At 37.0% G+C, this 14,296-nt stretch overlaps 1 pseudogene; it reads right to left on the reverse strand.

The window, feature by feature from the left end:
- Positions 1–11,263: 11,263 nt before the first annotated feature.
- Positions 11,264–11,394, reverse strand: LOC129780929 (U4 spliceosomal RNA; annotated as a pseudogene).
- Positions 11,395–14,296: the final 2,902 nt, after the last annotated feature.

Genomic DNA, 14,296 nt, shown 5'->3' on the forward strand with positions numbered 1-14,296 from the left:
TTCGAAACATTCGAAGGCCTTATTTGACACAGGAGCGCTGAATTAGAGCATTCAAAAAAGTGGGCAAACCATGATCATATTTTCGACTGGACAAACCAAAATCATTTACCTTACATATAGACCGCATAGTTTTACTAGCAACACCGCTCCCTTTTCCCATTCGTTGCTCTCCGCAAATGGTGACCGAATGATGACGTAATTTTTCTTTTATCATTTATTGCTTTGCACTTGTCTTTGCAGTGGGTTTCTCTATAGTAGAACGGGACGATATATGCGGTTCAAACTTGTATGCAGGCTTCGAAAATGGTTTGCGATGTTTGATACAGCTCGAATATGCAAACAACAGTCTTCGTTCCTCTCTTGGTTTAATCATGTAATGTTACGCAAGTGATTACTGTCATTCATACAAGTGAATACATCATACATCTGGATGATCCTCTCATATTTGGTTATATGTTCGTGAGAGGTTACTTGCATGACACATTGTGTATCATTCGATTTTGATCGAAATCCAAACACTGCTCCTGGATGTTCAATAATGTTTGAAATGAGCAATTCCAAATGAAATCGACAAATGACAAAACATGAGTATTTTTGATTCGAATGAAAGTTTGTATTCCGTTTGTGTTGAAGGAAATATGAGTTTTCCACAGCAATTGATATTTTTTTGACTCAAGCGTAACTTTTGAAAAGGGCGTATCGATTTTAGTAGGAGAATAATTTATATCTCAGAAACTATGAGTCGTACCGAAATAGTGTCTTAGAAAGAGTTATAGAGTATTGGTGTCTAAACATGAAAAAAATATACACTGAGAAAAAAAATTAGTACTTTTTTTTATTTACAAAAAAAAATTATTTGTAATATCCAAAATACATATTTTTTATTTTTTTTTTATTTTTTCATATAAAGTAGAAGTCATGTAGAAAATTTAAAAAATGGGTCCAAGATCGAATTTTTGTATGTTAACAATCATTTTTAGCCACAAATTATGATTCCTGATATGATTTATAACAAAAAAGCTCATTATAAATCTTCTTTTAAATGCAGCCATTCTCGAGATATTTTGAAACATATTTCTAATTTATTGTTTGTCGTGTTATACCGTCATGTACATGAAATTTTATGAATTTGCTTATAATTTCCAACAACTTTTCCAAATACATCATCATGGTAAAAATATATGTTTAGGAGTTACGTTGAAAATCACTTGAACACATGTGGGTTAATATAAAACGTAGCGATATTAAAAATTTTTTTTTTATCTTAATACAAACTTTTAACAAGTTATACATGTTGCGCCAACAGAACACAACATTTATAAAAGGAAAAAATATAATTCTCTACAATTTGGTCAAATAATTCCTATATTTAAGAGATACTAATAATAATACTAGAATTTTTAGCATTTTTTTATCAACATTTATTTTTATCAACTAACAATTTTGTTGTATATAATACACATTATGATAACTTGCTGCATTGTCGTTAGAGTACAACTTTGCTGCTACTTCATTCTCGGATACAGGTACAAAGAATGATACTTTTGGGTACCTGGAATTTGTTTGGTGTTATCATACATGCTACTCAACTCTTCCTAACACTGATCATATTCTTCTTGTGACATATATGAAAATGACAATTTTGTAAGATAGTCTTCTTTTCGCTTGCTAGCCCAGTCAAATAACGTTTTTGCACTCGTAATCGGATGTTCATGCTGCCTAGCCAAACTAGCTCTTGTTGCCATCCGTTTTAATGTACCACCAATTGCATCACAAGGTCCTTTTCCGTGTGATGTTGCAAAAAATGCCATTCAGCGTCAATGTCGTATTTCGACTAAAACTGACATAAACTCGCAAAATTTTTCCTATTTTTATACTGCGATGCAGCACCATCTGACATGAATTTTATTCTTTTTACCTGCATTTGTTGTTTCAAAAATGTTACCAATTCAGAAATAAATACTTGCACAGCTATTGTGTCATGACTTAAAACTTCAGATATAACTACAAAGCTTAAAATTGCCAGAGAACATTTTTCATCTCTATAATAAACAACGAATGGATTGTTGCTTGATCATTGTTCCAGTGATGACTTTGAACTTCATCTTGAAGCACAAATGAATAATTTTCGGAAAAATCGCAAATCACAACAACCTCATTTTCTTGCAAATTATCTTTTATATTGTTAAGAAATGTGGACTGTTATGTTTTAATGTAATCATGAGTAAGTCATTTTTCTATTTTTCGCAAAAATACGATACAAATCCTCCACTGGTTTTACAAGAGTTTCTATGTCGCATCGATTAGTAGGAATCCATTGTGCATAAGTGATTTCAATTCAATTGCGTTCCTGAAGCTCATCTAGAAACCAGTTTCCAAACTCATCCATTGCTGGGCATTTTTCACATTCACGAAGGTAACAATATTTTGATCTATTTGATATGTTACATAGTATTTTTTCCATATATTCTTTGCATTCAATGTTAAAGGAATATTTTTTGAGACTATAACGCATAAGATTTACATTTTCATGGTATGTACAAACACAAACGTCATGATTTCCTGAACTATTCAGCAATTTGCAATGCTTCGGACGCATTGATGCAAAAGAGCTAAATCCAATTTTGCAATTTGGATTAAGTTCCTTAAATCTGTTGAAAGTTTCCCGTAATGATGTTATTAATAACCTTTTTTTGGATGTGTTGACGCTTCCCATCTTTGGCTACAGAAACATAGTCTCTTTCTCTAGGTAATGATCGACTGATATCGTCGTCATTATAAAATTCCGAAACATGATTTTTAACACTTCACTTAAACTTGGTCCATATTTGCTATGTGGTGTCGACAATACACCTTTTTCATTTGACAGTTTTTTAGCTTGAATTGCCATATATTTATTAACGCCAAATTCTTCTTCCATTTTTTGCACGGACCAAGACTTAGGCAAAACTGTTCAAATTCTAACTTTTTCTGATCTTGTTGTCTCTGTGTGGTCAAATTTCTCTTTGAGCTGATTGATAATCTCATCAAACTCTTTTGCCTTTTGTTTAAAGTTCGACTCCTCGTCTTCTTCATGTGAAAAGGAAAATAGATTTAGAAATTTCTTTGAATTTTTGTTCGGGGTAACTAGCCTGTCCAAGTCTTCCCGTCATTATTGGTGAAACGTTAAAACCGGCGATTCCCTTGTTGAATAGCTCAATGTTGTACGCTGTGGAATACTCTGGTATATTGCAAATTTTTAAAATGTATCTAAACGGATATTGCATCCCATTGACTTAAGTTTCTCAATCATTGACACGGTTAAGAAACGTTTTTCAGATGAACATTTCTTACCGTGTTTCGGAAACGGTCTACAACACGAAAAAAAATTCTAGTCCATTGTGGTATTCAACCTATAAGGAAGATTGTTCGACTGATGAACGATGTTTGAATATGAGTAACTTTATATACATTTTAGAGGTACCTTAAATGTACCTGACTTTATATACCTGTACAGAGGTAGCTTACAGATACCTGACTTTATATACCTATACTAAGGTAGCTTAGAGATACCTGATTTCAGGTATAATCTAGGCATAACGTAAACAAGCTAATTAGAGTTGTACCCATAACGTTCGGTTGAATCAACAAGGTGTATTTGTTGTTGGGATTTCAATTCTACTGTTCGTGCTTTGATTATGTAACACGAATAATATGTTAAAAGTTTGTATTAAGATAAAAAAGGATTTTTTAATATCGCTACGTTTTGTGTAAACCCACATGTCTTCAAATGTTTTCAACGTAACTCCTAAACATATATTTTTACCATAATGATGTATTTGGAAAAGTTGTTGGAAATTATAAGCAATTTCATGAAATTTCATTCACATGACGGTATAACACGAAAAACATATTAAAAGGGAATATTTACTATAAAAAAGACAATGAATTAAAAATATTTTTTTAAAATATCTCGAGAATGACTACATTTAATGAGCTTTTTTGTTTTAAATCACATCAGAAATCATAATTTGTGGCTAAAAAAGATTGTTAACATACAAAAATTCGAAGTTTCGGAAATTCATAAAAATTCGATGTTCCAAAAGTTCGTCAAAAATAGTTTTACCATCTTGGGCCCATTTTTTAAATTTTCTACATGACTTCTATTTTATATGAAAAAATTAAAAAAAAATTAAAAAATATGTATATATACTGGATATTGCAAATTAAAGTTTTTTTTTTGTAAATAAAATAAAAGAGTACTAATTTTTTTCCCAGTGAATATTTTTTTCATGTTTAGACATCAATACGCTATAACTCTTTCTAAGACACTATTTCGGTACGACTCATAGTTTTTTAGATATAAATTATCAAAAATTTCTCCTACTAAAATCGATACGCCCTTTTCAAAAGTTACGCTTGAGTCAAAAAATTCCCAATTGCTGTGGAAAACTCATATTTCCTCCAACCCAAACGGAATACAAACTTTTATTCGAATCGAAAATACATGTTTTTAAAATCTGCATTTTTTGGACGATTTCATTTGGAATTGCATAAATGTATTTTCGTGCATCCAAAACGATCTTTCAAAACTGTTCAACGTTGTTAACAATAATTTTTTTGAGTAGCCAAAATCGAACGAGTACTATTGATTGCGAACATGTCGAATGCCAGATCACATTATCCGTATAATTTAAACGTATCATTTTAAGATTTTGAGTGTTTCACCACAGTTTATTTTCAAAGAAAAAGTATTAAATTATGCGATATGGCAATGAACCACGTGAAAATTCACAACACATCCCATGCCCCAACTCACCGTGAGTTCGCGGCGATTTAGCTAATTTCCACTACTCTTGATTACGGCGCCAAATTGTACAATCAGTGAAACCATGCCCAATTCACCTTCGTATCGATCTCAACTGCTGTGTTTTCAACGTTCGGAACGAGCGGAAACCTAACACCGCACGTGACAACGTAAAGGAAATAAAAAAGGAAGCGTTTATTTTCAGAATTTAACCGCAAACCGTACCACAATTAGCCGCACGATACAGGTGGATAAGTGGACAATCTCACACAGTCATTTTTTTCCAGGTTGGCAGTAAAAGTACTTAAATATGACACACTTGTTCGTCCCTTCCGCTGTCACCTTGACATTAAGTGTAATTCTCATTATTTTGCCGGAAAAGTTTCCCTGTCGAGACGGGGGATGGCGATGGAAACAGTCATGGGTTTTGCCACCGGGTGCAAGAGGCCCTCTAGAAGTGTCGTGCAATTGGAGTTTCATTGTTGCTCCAACTGCGCGACGGAAATTAGATCGGATGGAGGGTGCTGCGGAAATAAGGAAAAAAACACTACTAGCAGCAAACTTGGATGACAATGATGAAACATGTCATCAACTTTCGCTTTGGCCCGCCTTCGCCATCGTGGTTCGCCTCTCTCCCAAACGGGTTGGTTTCATGCAGGAAGGGAAAAACGGCCATCCCGCCGGATCGACCGTTCCTAAAGTAGCGACAATTATTGACCGCTCTCCGCTTTGCCTTTGCCTGACTCGGATGATGGAAGGGTGTGATTTCGATGCTACTGTTGCTATATGCACGTCACCCAGCAATGGCCACAGGAACAAAAACAGGCGAAAACAGGATTAAAATTATCGCTCAAAACAAAGCGTTGCGGAAAACTGAGAAATTAAAACCGGCACCAGCCGTTCACGATACCGATCACAGGAGCGGGGAAAATTGATTCGTGATTGAAAGGAAAACGATCACATTTTTTTTTCTGCTCTCGATTTTTAATTGGAATTCCTCGCGACACAAGCCGCTATCCGGAGGGTGTCACTTGGCCATGTGGAATAGTTTCACTCTTTACCAGCATCGCACGCGTTGTTGATGTTGTGCTTGAGCAATGGATGAAAAAAAAACGCTCTTGGGGATGATGTGTTATGTTATGAACGAACTACGCTTCTTCGAGCGAAATCTGTTTTATTGTATCATTGAATCAATTTAGCACCACGAAAACAAAATGTCATTACTTTGTTTGTACTTTAAGTAATATCTGTTGGAGACAGGATTGAGAAAACATTTTTTGTAAAATAAATACCGAGAGTAGAATGAGAGTTATTTATTATATGAATAAAAGTGAAGCCCCTCATCATTTATTAGACCAGGAGCAGAAATATTCAGAAGACTCCCTTTCCATCGAGGTATTCATTTCTGCGACATTGCTCCGTTCGGTGATTCAATATTAACGCTAAAAATTCGCAGAAGCAACGGAATCTTTCCACGAAGCATGAAGACGCCACATTCCTAATTCCCAGGGTGACATCATGTCATGAATTTCCGGCCAAGAACAGATCTGTTTCGTTTGTCCTCTCGAATTAAGCCGAAGGAAAGCTCTAACAGAAGAACCTCAGCGTTTCGCCGTACATTTGGTACAATCTCAAAGTTCACTCGGATCGGTTACCTCTGGAGCGCAGCTTTCATTGCGCTGTATCGTTTTCCCGCCATCTTTCTCGAGGAGCAATTCCCGGGTGGTATGCATTCTCGTCATTCAGCAAGTTCGCCACTGCCACCTGGAGAGAAGCAGCATAAAACGGAGACAGATGGCGGAAAAAAAGAGAAAGTGCATCACTACCTGTATTTCCCTTGGCGACCCATTCATCATTTTTCAACGCTGTTATTTATACCGTCTTCCTTTGACATCACAAGTCAGTGGGTGGAGGGATTTCGGCATTATACAAAAAACTACTCTGTCCTCATTTTATCTCTCGGCGGAACTAACCTACCGGTTCCGTAAACCGGTTTTCCCTTTTTCCGTCCACTACACCAGATCACCTGATCCTCTGATCTCCTCTCGTTGTCCAGCGTCCAGGTACGGAAAATGTTTCTGCTTTTAGTGTTTGACCAACACAGCACAGCATTCCCTTCGATACCCTTTCCAGCGGGCGGCCCGGATGTAGTACTGCTCTGTCACCAGCAATTTCTCACAAAGAGATGAAATAGAAATAGGGTGAGCATCCTGCTACTGTCCTGCCACAGCCAGAGTCCTGCTATTCCCAGCGTACGCCCGTTTTTTGCACTGCTGCGCATGAATTCCGGGTGAAATGGAGCTTCCGGCCGGTCTGACTCGGATGAGATGCATATAACCCAAGGCAGCTTTTAAAAGGTCTAATTAATGTTATTATTCTGTCTCAATTTCGCATTTCTGCACCCTTTCGCCACCACTCTCGGTACCATTTTTTTTCCTCTTCTCATTAGCTCATCGCCCCGACCTGCGCAATATTCTAACGGAATCAAATAGTGTAGGCACATAGGGAAATTAAATGAGGAACAAGTTGTGCCTATTGCTTATTGCTCTTATATCGAAACTTATTCCGTTTGAGATAACACTTCTCGCTTATTTTTTCAGGACATTTGAAACTCCCAATCAGCAATGGTCAGTGGAAGATTCGATAAAGTTTTCTTTATTTTCGTATCTCACAAAAAAAAACACAGTATAACTCTCGATTCCGATGAATACCTCATTTTTTCAACCAAACATATTATCAGTTTCGAATTGGCATTTAAAGTTTCTCCTGCAATGTCCCTCACATAGTCTATATGTTCTGAGAATTTTATATACGCTTTCTTTATTAAACAAAAAAAAACGTATTTAATTTATTGATTATTTCACTATCAAATATGTTTCATAACTATAAAATATTTACAATTTTAGTTCAAATCGAATAAATCTTTGACTTAGGATTACGTCTTTCGGGAATATTTTGGGGGTGAAAATAGATAAAACGAAAATCGATCGCATCGTGAAAAATGTCCAATTTCAAAAGCTAAGAGTAATGCGGGGCAAAGGTGCGCATGGGGCAAAAGTGCGCATTGACCTTTTTGATGCAAACGAGCATAAAAATTCGACAACAGTGTATTCGTTTGATACATTAATGCACCAGCAGTTCACACATATAAACAAGATACATCATGAAAGTGGCAAAAAGTTATGAGGTAAAAAGAGCTTTGCGATGGTTTGATATATTTTTTTCAATTTTGGGGATGACGATTTACTTACCTAAAATAACTGGAAAGTTCGGAACTACACTGTCAAGGAAACCTTCATTGATAGTGTGTATTCGTTTTTGTGAAAAAGTTCAAGAGCTTTTTTCAAAAATTCGATTGGTTCAAAAGTTTCTTGTGGGGCAAAAGCGCAGTGGCTGTGGGGTAAAAGTTCGCACTAGCGTTTTGTTCTGAAAAAAATATATAAAATGTTTTAACAATTTTTTAACGGGACTCACAAGAAGAAAACTGATTTGAAGAAATGCGCTTCAGAAATGCTCGAATTGCCCAACAGAGGCTTCGGGAGGAAGTCTCAAGGCGTCGGATTGCGGCAGACCTCGGTATTTCTGAATCAGCTCTGAGGAAGAGACTCATATCAGAAAGTGATTTATGATCTGAATCTTCTTTTATTTACATTTTCACTTCTGCTGGGATGTGTCAGCAAGCACCTAGGGTGGTTCAGATAGGTATTTACGAGTGAGCAGTCTGAGGATCTGGCGGACCACTGCAGGGCACTGGACAAAGCTGTTTATGGTTTGACTCTCAAAGATTTACGTCGTGTGACGTTTGATTTTTCTCCAGCACGAATTCAAGCAAGTTGCAAAACTGCCAGGAAGTGATTGGGCTTCTAGCTTCACGAGAAATTATCGTCCCCACAAAAGCGCAACGAAGCCCCAAGACAAAGCGTCGGAATCCTCAGAATCGAAATCCAAGATAAGGAAGAAAAATGAACAACTGCTTAAAAATAATTCAAAATGAATTTCAAATGAAAAATATCTTTTTTTCGCCATGCATTCAACTCAATAACGGTTATGTTTCTTTTATGTTTATGTTTTCACAATGAACTCAAATCATATAAATATTGTTTTTTTTTCAACAATGAGTTTCAAATGAATCATTTGAAGTTAACTATAGGGCAAAGGTGCGATTTGTCTTTTTGTATTAAAATAAGTATTTGTCCAATTACAAACACAACTCGAGACATGCTTGTACTACGTTTCGTATGTAATATATAGTTACAATTTGGGAAGCATACGGAATTTGATTTGCTTTTATTTCAAGAGTTATTGGCCGACAACAATTATGTGCGCACCTTTGCCCCGCATTACTCTATTGCTCAATCATTTCATGACGAATTGATGAGATTTTTACGTCAATCGATTTCGCCGTCCCGTAACAATTTTTTACATTGAAAAAAATATATATGTCATGAAACTAACTATCGAACAATTAAAAAATCTTTTTGCATCCATCATTTTGGCCACTCTATAACAATTAATCACAGTGAAAATGAATAAAATATGAAACCTACATCCGATTAAATGTTTTAAGTAGCTGTAGCTGTAGCGGGTAATTGTTACGTACTGATGAATGGAATTCGGATGAATATCTCTCTAAATGAATTTTATGGTGACTTCTTGAAATTGACAACTTTCTTCTACGTGTATGGGCTACGTGATTCAAATGACCGGATAATGCTTGTAATCGAAATTGAGAGTCCATCATTCATACAAAATTAATAATTTCATTAATATAAAAGTGAAACTGTATCTCATTTTCATAACTTTCAAAAATATAGTACGCAATGTAATTATTTTGAGTTCATGTATGAATGTGATTAAAGGGTGTGTCACATCAAATTGCATCACGGAAAAAACGCTGTAGAAATTCGCCCAGTAGACCGATCCTTTTGAAAATTTTAGACAGTAAAATAAAAACTATTAAACAACTTTTGGGATTTTCTTTTTATTCATACTTCGAGCCCAAGCCCGTATGCTCGCACCTTCCTCTTTACCCCGTCCATAAGGTTGTGTACAACGTCAGGTTGTAGTTTTTTTTGAACAGAAATCCATTTTCTCTTGAAGTCCGCCTCCGATTTGACAACTTTTGGGTTCTTCCGGAGGGCCTGCTTCATAATCGCCCAATATTTCTCTATTGGGCGAACCTCCGGCGCGTTGGGCGGGTTCATTTCCTTTGGCACGAAGGTGACCCCGTTTGCTTCGTACCACTCCAACACGTCCTTTGAATAGTGGCACGAAGCGAGATCCGGCCAGAAGATGGTCGGGCCCTCGTGCTGCTTCAATAGTGATAGTAAGCGCTTCTGTAGGCACTCCTTAAGGTAAACCTGCCTGTTTACCGTGCCGGTCATCACGAAGGGGGAGATCCGCTTTCCGCAAGAGCAGATCGCTTGCCACACCATGTACTTTTTGGCAAACTGCTTGCGAATCTCCTCCGGAACGCTGAATTTGTCCTCTGCGAAGAAGAACAACAGGACCGGCAGCTGACGAAAGTCCGCTTTGACGTAGGTTTCGTCGTCCATTACCAGGCAATGCGACTTCGTCAGCATTTCGGTGTACAGCTTCCGGGCTCGCGTCTTCCCCACCATGTTTTGCCTTTCGTCGCGGTTAGGAGCCTTCTGAACCTTGTATGTACGCAGGCCCTCCCGCTGCTTGGTCCGCTGGACGAATGAACTTGACAAATTCAGCTTATTGGCGACATCCCGGACCGAACTTCTCGGATCACGTCTAAACTGCCTAACTACGCGCTTGTGATCTTTTTCACTGACGGAGCATCCATTTTTGCCGTTCTTCACCTTCCGGTCGATGGTTAGGTTCTCGAAGTATCGTTTTAGTACTCTGCTGACCGTGGATTGGACGATTCCCAGCATCTTACCGATGTCCCGATGGTACAACTCCGGATTCTCGAAATGAGTGCGCAGATTTAATTCACGACGCTCTTTTTCGTTCGACGACATTTTTCCAAATTTACGAAAAATTGACAGTGAAGCATGGCCAACGTGATCTATACACTCTTATCTGATTATAAGCGAAAGCTGAAGATATAATTCCTAAAAATTAAATTTCTACAGCGTTTTTTCCGTGATGCAATTTGATGTGACACACCCTTTATTTCAATCACGCTTATCAGTATTTAATATAAAATACCTTCTAATCAAATATAGCTGTAAATTGTACGTTTGGGTGAATGTCGCATTCGGGTAAATGATTCGGGTATCTGTTGCAATCCGGCCTTTCGGGTAAAATTTATCTCTCTTGTCGATGTAAAGCTCTATTTATTGGAAACATAGGTAACAAAATATATTATTCGACCCAAGTGAAAACTCGCCAATTATTGCCTAAGAGGTACTGATTCATCCACGGTGTGATTCTTGAGGAATTGAGGAATTTAAAGCTTATTAGCATTTTAGCAATAACAGAGCCGAATTTTAATCGTGTACATGTCACATGTTTATCATATCTATAATTAGGACATTGGCTGCCATTATCTTAGTAATCATTTGTGTTTTTTCAATTAGCAATAATCGCACCTCGGATGTTCATCATTGGGTACGATATCGCCGCTATGCAGAGCTATCTTTCGTATGTATTGATTCAATTATTGTTTAAACTAGTGAATGAATGAAACAATTTACGAATTCAATTGCAAACAAATCCCAATTTAGGTCAATTCATACATTGAGGTAGTGGTTATTGCAGCAAATAATTATCAACATTTCGCCTAATCATCAAACGGAATGCGAAGACGTTCAGTAAGCTGGCGATATACAGTGGATTTCCGAGCGGCACTTGCTTATATACCGATTGGTGTGATTTCAATAGCCTGTTTGAATGCAATTTTAGGGCTATTGAAACAAGTTTTTGAATCAAAAAGTAACAAGCATATGACGCGTAGACAATTTTATCTCTCGAATGAAGTGTTTACCATACCATTTCGTTCAGGTATTTAGGAAATATGATGGCTCAAAATCTCGTTCTCCGGCGTAACACATTCGTTTTCGAATCTTTGAAGTTACACCCCAGTATAGAAATGAAAAACGTAGTCCTACGTCAAAAAATTGTAAGGAGTTGTATCTAGGACACGACCGCATATTTTCGACGTAGAACTACGCAATTATATTATGCAATCCACTTGTTTACCACTTCGAATATTATTTTAGAATGCATCGAAATTTTTGTAATAGATTATGATCTCCGTTGCAAATAAATTTGATGACCATCCGTTTACGTTTTATATGACGCCTAGAACTACCAAAACATGTGAACGGAAGAATTGTCACGCGATCATTGTATTTTACATTTCCCCTCTGAAATTATTGCACATCTCATGTTTACGTAGCTCTCAAACCGCGAAAGTTCATTCACCTCTGGTATCTGAAATGACGATTTTCCCAGACTTCTCAGTTTAAAAGTTCGTTTTAGAGAAACATATTGCAGTCTGCACAACGACAAGCGAGTACAAAAGTACTCAATACCAAAAATACCCTCGACTTGCTTGTATTTGCAAAGCGGATTCCCCTAGGCACATTAATTTTGAAGTCCGTGTTAGGGAAACACAGCTCGGTTGGAACAAAAATACCCCCGACTTGCATGTATATTTGCAGAGCGGATTTCCTAAGGTACATCGATTTTGAAGTCTGTATTGGGGAAACCGTAAATCGGGCCAATCGAATCTTGGCAGTTAGGGCGTTTAAATAACGTTTGACATTTTACAATTATTCAATTGTTCATCTCATGAAAAAAATTTTTTTATTAATTGTGATAGACGCGTAGAAATATTTCCTATCAATTGATGCAAACGTCTTTTTGATCTGTTAAGAAATGTTCAAGTTATAAGCTTCAGAAGTACGGGTAGGGTTAGCACACAAATCGGCAGAGCAAATGTATGGGAAAAAAGGTAGTTCTTCCAGTTTTCGTGAATTTAAACCGTTTAGAGATTAGCGAATTGTAATGATATGCAACACACAAATCTTAGAGAATTTCCGATTCGATTGGTATACAAATCATGAGAATTCGTTCACAGTGAAAATAGTCATTAACGTTAACTTTATTTCACAAAAACGTGACCTATTTTCTGATTTGGCACCCTTCCTGAAAGACGTAGTTCTACGTCAAAAGATTTTGGTGGTCCTGAATAGGATCGATGGGTTTGCGTCATTCTCGTATTAGACACACTACAATCCGAGTTGATTACATATCTGTGCTCCCATTGCCGTTATCTATTCAATAACGCATGAAACCGAAGTGGTACGTACTTTTTAATATTTCTGTTCTACTTAGCTTCTGCTCATCAGTGCAAGCTCTGCACTATGCGCATATTCAGAGAATACATTCTGAGGCGAAAAACTTTGCACGTCCATTTAACACGATAGAAAAATAGGAACTGAGGTTGACTAGGACGAGCTCAATATTTGTAATGCTATGGAAAGTGGTTTTTGGAACAATAAGTAACAAACATCACTTATACACCTTTTACTTTCCGGAAGTGATTGTCATACCACTTCGTTCACGCTCCGAAACGCTCTCGTTTTCGATATTTCAAACTACATCCCAGTACAGACGTAGAAATTATGTGGCGCAAAAATACAGAAGCACTCTCCACTCTTCATAAATTGAAAACGGACAGAACTTACATTGCAATATTGTCTTTATCCACATTGTCAATAGAATGAACGATGCATTTGCTATTCGTATTTCATAGAAACGTCAAAAAAACTAACTAATGATTCCTTAGGTTTTTGTTATTGTTACACATGCAAAATAGTTTAAAATAAAGTCTCTATTTTATAAAGGCAGCAAATAATTTTACTCAATAGAAGTGCAACTCCACAGTTGCTCTCAACCATTCGACTTTTTTTTTTTTTTGCATACTGAATAACATATCTTAGCATGTATGGATCCGATGGTCGACAAGAAGAGAAACCTGCTGTGGATTGAATATTTCAAATCTTTATGGGCGGTATGTTGTTCCAATAATTTATGAACGTTTGTGTGTGTACGAAGAATGAAAATCTTTTCCCACGTTTGAAATTCGTTACGTTCTTTCTTCGCTGTTTCGAGTGGAAAATGCAAGACGTCTACCGTCTACTCTTCCCTGTGAAACCGCGTGGCATCGGCTCGAAACAACGTGCTGACTGCCACATGGCGAGCAAAAGTTTATAGTCTGTAATAATGGGAAGCTTTATTTCATGTAAAAACAATTCACTTGTGGTGTAAGGATTTAAAGCCGTGGCACCGCCTGTGGGTTCGTGCGTTTGTTATGGGGTTTCCCCACATATTTTTGTCGTTCAACCGACTGCGTGCAGTATGAAAAATGGCGTTTTTTCTGGTTCACAATAGTGGTGTTATTCGGATGCTCAACGACTGAAAAAGCCCATTTCCGGCCTGAAGACGGTTGATCAGTTAATCTGATTTTCACTTTTTTAGGAGAGCTTGATGACCAAATATAAAACATTCAATCGCAAGAGAAAAATACTA

This window comes from Toxorhynchites rutilus, chromosome 3 (genome assembly GCF_029784135.1).
Source record: "Toxorhynchites rutilus septentrionalis strain SRP chromosome 3, ASM2978413v1, whole genome shotgun sequence".
In the NCBI taxonomy this organism is placed as follows: Eukaryota; Metazoa; Arthropoda; class Insecta; order Diptera; family Culicidae; genus Toxorhynchites; species Toxorhynchites rutilus.